This window comes from Prinia subflava (genome assembly GCF_021018805.1).
Source record: "Prinia subflava isolate CZ2003 ecotype Zambia chromosome W unlocalized genomic scaffold, Cam_Psub_1.2 scaffold_22_NEW, whole genome shotgun sequence".
In the NCBI taxonomy this organism is placed as follows: Eukaryota; Metazoa; Chordata; class Aves; order Passeriformes; family Cisticolidae; genus Prinia; species Prinia subflava.
This window is the reverse complement of record NW_026960606.1, coordinates 5,016,073-5,022,994: the sequence shown is the minus strand read 5'-3', so window position 1 is coordinate 5,022,994 and position 6,922 is coordinate 5,016,073.

Below are 6,922 nucleotides of genomic sequence, written 5' to 3'. Positions count from 1 at the left end.
TGCAGTTATTCCTGGTTCCTTCACCTTCTAGAACACAGCTTTGGATCCAGCTCCTGTGGCCCCAACACAGCTGTAACCTGCACTGGCCAGCAGGACACAGCTGACACACAAGACAGCAGTCCCTGGGTAACTCCACTCATCTCCGACTTCTGGACAAAACACAAATGCAATAAAAAAATTATAAATGTATAAAAACATTTTTACCCAACTTTATCTCTACCCTTCCCCTGGTTATGACTTATTTCGACCAATACTGAACCCAAGCACTCAGCCCCTGCAGACACAGTGCCCACCCCGGATTAGAAGCCCACACAGAATACAGGAATAGGTTTGATAATTTAATGTCTGCGTCTTCTCCGAAGCACCAACCCCAGTCTTCACTAAATACTTAATCACAGCAAGAACTTCCACTGAACCAACACCCGTTATAAATCCCTGCCAATGCCTGCACTCATCCCACTCCTCTCTGCTGAGCAGACTGCAGTGACAAGCTAAATATACAAACCCTGAGTTCCCACACTCAGGCTGGCACCTAGTTCTAACTTGACTGGCAGTCATGTGGGGTGAGCAGTACCTGCAGCAAAATTACTCATTAACCACCCTTCCCTGTGACATCTCTGCCCAGATCCCCAGACTTTGCAGAGACACCAGGTTCTGTACCAGGCAGGGCACTGCCTATGTGTATGTGAATTAAGGCATGAGTACCCATGGATGTGTAATACAGTGAATTTCTGTGGTGGTTTTTCCCCTCATTCCTTTGTCACTGCATGACTACACCCATAAGAAGGGTCATGTGAGTCAAGCAGACAGATGTGAGATAAAATACTGATATCCAGCTCTTTCTGTGGACACAGCAGTGTGAGGAGTGGTTATATGCCTGCTGGTAATGTGTTTTACAGCAGTGGCACTGCTCTGACAGGAAAGAGCAGCTGTTCCTTGGGCTGCTCCTCTGCCAGGGCCTGGAAATACCTGAAGTTGTGCTGTTTTCTTGGTGGGGACAGAGACTGTTCAAGTTTTGTAATGGAAGATTCACATCCTGGTCTTTCCCAGTGAAAGGAAAAGCAGAAAAACTAGTGCCTCTCATCCTCTCTTGGTCATTTTTCATCCTAAGCAGGTAAACACCGAGTTGTTGGAACAATCCTCCATATCACCCTGTGACTTCTTCAAATTTTGTGTTCCCCTGTGATACAAGAGTTTTATGGACAAGAGTTATGGGGACAAAACTGTGAGTGCTCATCCATTCCTTTGCACAGATAGCTCAGCTAAATCCCAAAGTTATAGCACTCTTATGTGCTCATGAATGAATGCATTAACTATTCCTCCTATTGAACTCTAAGGGCTGCTGCTCATTACTCTGATGGAGGATCTATTACACATTACAGATGAAGCATTTCTTAAATGATCTTGCATCTTGTATATAATACAAGAAATGTAAACCTAATGATAAACATAGAATATCAAATAATGATATTCTGCAGTTTATCCACCAGATCAAATAAAAACTATTAATTGAGCAAGTGTCTTGGTTTTCTTGGTTTGAGGGGAAGTGAGTTTTTTAGGAAGCTGTGGCCAAACCAATCAGTGGTCAGGTTTGAATGTTGGCACCTAGAGTGGACACTGAGGGCTTAGACATGCCTCTGACAACACAAGGGGTTAAAAGCAAGGACTCCCAGAGGGACTTTTTCTGGTTCCGCTTTCAGGAGAGAAACATCTTCTCCTCCCCTTCCCAGCTTACAAGGCTGGGTGGGGGAGGGAAACAATGGGCCCGGCTGAGGTAGGCCAGTGCCCGGGGGAGGGGGGGGGGGGAAGAGAGGGAATGGGACTGGAGCTGAGCCAGCCCCATCCAGGATCGAGGGGTGGAGAACTTTTGGAGGTGCCTTCCGTGTCCCCCCCCCGCCAGGAGCTTTTAACTCTTTCTGAAGCAGAAGAAAACTATTTCCAGACATTGATTCTCATGGCTGGTGGTTTCAGAAGAGAGAGAGAGACAGCCTGGGACAGAAATGATAAAGGAAGATGAAAAGAACCCCAGATGGGCAGAGATGAAAAGGAGTGGCTTTTGGGCTGGACTTTTCTTGCATAATGTTAGCCATAGATGGTCCCTGAACATAAATAAGACTGTATTTGGGTGGATGCATTTGGCTCAAAACCAAAGACTTTGTGGCAGTGATTGCCACTGTAGGAGTAGAGAACAGAGAAGAGAGGAAGAGAGTGTGGTGGCGCCCTCTGTCTTGAAGGATGAAGACTTCTGTTCTTGGAAACCCTCGGCTCCAGGGGTAAATGTGGGGGGGACTGCTGTCCCAATATGAGATGGCTGGTTTTTGGTACTTGTCCAAACATCCTTAAAAGAGCCCTTTATGCGGTTTTGGTCCATGGACGGTGGTGAGAGCACTGGACATGGAAAGGAGGGTGTCACCATGGCAGACTTCCCTGGGCAGTGCCATGGGTGACATGGGAACACGGGACGGTGGACCTGTGTTTCCTGTGGGAGGTCTGTGGTGGGAGAGAGACTCCTCTCTCCCTGGATGGATTGAAGATTGTTTTTTTTAAGGGATGATGACTTTGATGGAGAACCCAGGGTTGTGGAAGGTTTAAGCAAGTAAGATGAGGGTAACGTGTAAGTGTTAACAGTTTGAGCATATAAGGGGTGGAAATTGGGGGAGGAGAAGAAATGTTCTGGGAGGTTTTCATTTCTGGTTTTGGGTGTTTAGGTTTTCTTTTCTTTTCTATTTTCTTTGTTGTTATGTAGTTTAATAAAGTTGTCTTTCCATTTCAAGTTTTGGGCCTGCTCTGCTTTGTTCTTGACCACATCTTACAGTAACTCATTAGGAAAAACATACACTCATGGGTGCACTGGCATTTGGCCAGCGCCAACCCATGACAGCAAGTTTGAACAAATACATCCATAACAGTCTTGATCTCCTCAGACAATCTACAAACAGTTTAAATGAGCTCAGTCACACGAGTTCCTCTTCACAAACTCTTCCGCTTCAAACCTGCCTGCTGACAGATCTCTCCCACCTGGAGCTGAAGACACCCACAGGGCGTGGAAATGACAAAGAATGAGATGGAACTGCTGTGGTGGTCACAGAGCAACTTGTGTGAGAAGAGACCCCTGGGCTCCCCTTAGTCGTGGTGTGACCTGCCACCCTCAGGACTTCTGGTGTGACCTGCTACCTTCCTGACCTGTGGTGTGACCTGCCACCTTCATGACTCAGAGGTTCATCCTACACACACTCAGGCAAGCCCAGGCAGCTTGTGGGGCTTTTGCCTTGAAATTTTCTGGAACTTATTTGCTGTCATTACCTACCTACAAGAAGAAAAGCAAGAATGGAAGCAAATCCATGAAAAACACTAAACAACATCACCAGCAAGCCCACAGACTCAGTTGTCCACCAAGCACAAGCAGACCAGCTTTGCCATTCCTTCTCTCAATATCAGCTTTGAATTTGGAGCTAATGATTTTTCTTTGGAGGAAACTGTCTGTTGGGTCACTCCCCACATCAGCAGCCAAAGTCTACTAGAAAACAGACAGGAGCATTTCCCTGCACTCACCCAACTGCAGTCACCAAGTTAGGAAGAAAGAAATCAGCCAAACCATCACACTGCTGGTGTACCTGTGCAGGGCCAAGAGCATTACTGCTCTGAATATCTGTCTCACATTCAGCAATGCTCAGTCTAACACTGAAAATACAGTGTACACAGAACAAAACTGACACAACATCACTGTCAGTCAGCTCAGGTTAGGCATGACTGTCAAATTATCAGATAAAAGCAGAGGGGTTTTTTATTAGCATAAACATTAATTATTATTGTTTTGCAAGCTATCATATCCTTCCTGTAGCAAAATAGGTTTGTTATTTCAAGAGGCAGGGGCTTCTCCAGTAACTTCACTTGTTTGAGGACATGGGGAAGGAAGTTTGTGAAATATCTCTGGGTTCTGTGTCATTTCAGAAATTAATTATCTACTTGATCTCTTAAAGCTTCTGAAAATTGCTAGAGAGCTAACTTGTCAGGATTCACATGCTAAAAACACAAAAATAAAGTTGAACAGCATGCAGAAATTAGGACTCAGTATTGAGAGCTATTAAGAGCAGGTGAGGGTCAATGGTAGATACCTCAGTAATTCTTTCAGACTATCTATGAAAAATTTTTTTAAAGATTAACAGTGCTGTGAGATTTTTAAATTAAACTTGTTGTGAACAGCACTGAAGAATGCAAAGCACATCTTATTCAAGAGATCTATCACCCATGGAATCAGCATTTAAGTCACACATCACCAGAGTGAAACATTGCAGTTTGCTGTCTAACTTATTTTCAAAATATTCGGCTTTTTGTTTTGCTTTTTCTTATAATTTTTACCTCTGTAGAGGGTTGGCTAATAAATAAACAGGTCAGGTAAAATGATGTTAAGCAGATGAGGAAAGTATGAAATTAATTTGGTAAGCAAAGAAAACCTTAAAATCAACCTAAGGCAAAGAAATAAAAAGAAAAAAAATTATGATGATAAAAAGTTAAAAGAGGACCAGCATATTCCTGAGTGCTATAATTGGTTGAATGTTTTTTTTAACAAAAAATCACTTTTGTAATAGAATACTTTCTTTCACAGAAAGCAACAACTTTGGTTGAACAAATTTTAAAACTGAAAATATGATTTACAGAAAGTGGAGCCTTCAATGTTTTCTGTGAATGGCTCGCATCTCTTGGTAGATGGAAAGCAGTAAATAAGCTGAGGCTATGTTTTTCCTTATTTTTGAATTTCTTACAGTTTCCTATCTAACAAAACAAAATATGAGAAAGCAGAAGGAAAAAGTTTTGTACTTGCATATAGCATTCCAGCAGACAGAAAAAAAAAAGTAATAAAAGGCCAGAAAAGTTTTTCCCCTTTCCCCAACCTTCCCCTGTCCTTTTTAATTTTCACTGAGGAAAAACGTTAGCTCTCCAGAAAAATTTCAGTAATGTTTTTTCTGCAAATCCCCATGGGAGAATTCTCATTCCTGTTCAGCTCTGTTGCGAGTTATTCTCATCCCTGGAGATAAGCATACCTTGTGCCTGTGCCACGCTACTTTACAGATTCTTTAGTATGACAGATGCTTAAGTCAGTGATTTTATAGCCCCATTTACTTCATTGGCATTTTCAAGTACTGAACTCCTGGGCCAAACATCAATTTTCACTTATTTATCAATAACTGGGATTACACACAGGAGGCTTTTCCCCAAACCTCCCTCCCGAGCAGCTGTGCAGGAGGGAGCTGAGCCACCTCTCCTGCCCCCTCCAACACTCACAACTTTATCCAAGGAGCCTGACACAGCCAGGTTTTGTCTGAAGAAGAGAAGAAAAACGAGGGGCAAAGAACCCAGTGAGGGTCTGCGATGTACTGCTCCCTTGCAGGGAGCTGTGCTGGACTGTGATGTGCTTTTGAAATCTGGCTACTGCTGCTTTAAGGATAAAGATAAAGGACTGGCAGAGGCTTCAGATGGGAGAATCCAATGGTTTAAACAGCAACAGGTTGTTCTTTGCTCCTACAAGACACTGGAATTTCCCAGCTGACTGTGGAAGCCCAGCACAGCTGACTGCATGTATCCCAAGATGTTCAAGGCATTCATAACTCAGCTTCTCCTCACTGTCCCCTATCCAAGCCCCCCTTTCCCTGGGGAGGCTCTACAAGTGTCCATCTGTCTGCCCTTGAGCTCCCTTCCAAGATGTCACGAGGCCAAATCATATCAGACCAGTTGGGTGACCCATAGGAATCAGTGACACTGATTTACATTCCCTTTTTGGTGTATTTAACAAGAGACAGCTTGTAATGAGCACTAGCAAGTGGCCACACTCACAACCAGTGTGTGTTTGTGTGGCACTCTGCTAAGCCCAGGGCAGTGTTTTTTAGTTCCCAGCAGGACTCAGTGGCTCAGGAGCAGTGACCAGGCTGCAGAGCTGCTCACCAGGAGTGCAAGCAGAGTAGGGTCACAGCTGCCTTCCCAGCACAGGGGGAATGCACAAATTCCCTGCAACTCATGGCCCCATCACTGCAGTCTCTGCCCTTCCTACCAGTTTTCCAGGCATTAAGATCTATTTCTTTGAGTACAAGTAGAGGAAGGAGAGTATGTTGAATCACATCTAAGTATGATCATATAGTCAGAGGTACCTGAGCTGGACATGCTTCAAAAAATGGAAATAATCTACGAGCAGTCATCAGCAACAAAGCAGGTGTCAAAGCAGCTCAAGCACGGAGAGCAGGAAATTAGAGGGAATTTCAAGGCACTGCACATCAGAAAGCTTGTCACCCTTTCCAGGTGAGAAGAATACAGGGAAGTCAGCAGAGACTTGGGATCTAGCACAGATCTGGCACCCTCTTGTGCCACTTTCAGCATTCTTACATTTGAATGAGGCACAGAACCTGCTTTATGAATGTATCATGATAATGATAATACTTTGCACTTCAAAAGCGTCTTCTCTTACACAGTCTGAAAGATTAATGAATGAGACTTCACAAACCCATGCTAGTTAGCATTTAACTGATCACAGTGTTTACACTGACACACACGTCTTTATTTTTTGAGAAATAATTTCACTGAAAGCTTCAGTAAATTGCCAGGAAAAGGGAGTTATAATCATCAAGGGCCAAATCCTGTGTGATGGCTCCACATCAACTCAGAGAACATCATGATTTGGTCCAGTTAATTCACCAGTAATTTTTACTTTTTATATTCTCACACACCACAAAGTTTTGTTGACTCATTCCCTCACTATTGATTTGATATCATTATTTCTCTTTCTTCATCTTGCAGTAGTAACTGTGCCTGAGAAGACTAAAGTGAGATCAGTCCTCGAATTGCTCTCCTTGGCTGCTGAATTTTCTTTTTAAGCTGCAAGTACTCCAAATTTTATGGCATATTTGTTGAGCAGAAAGCACAGCATGCAAAT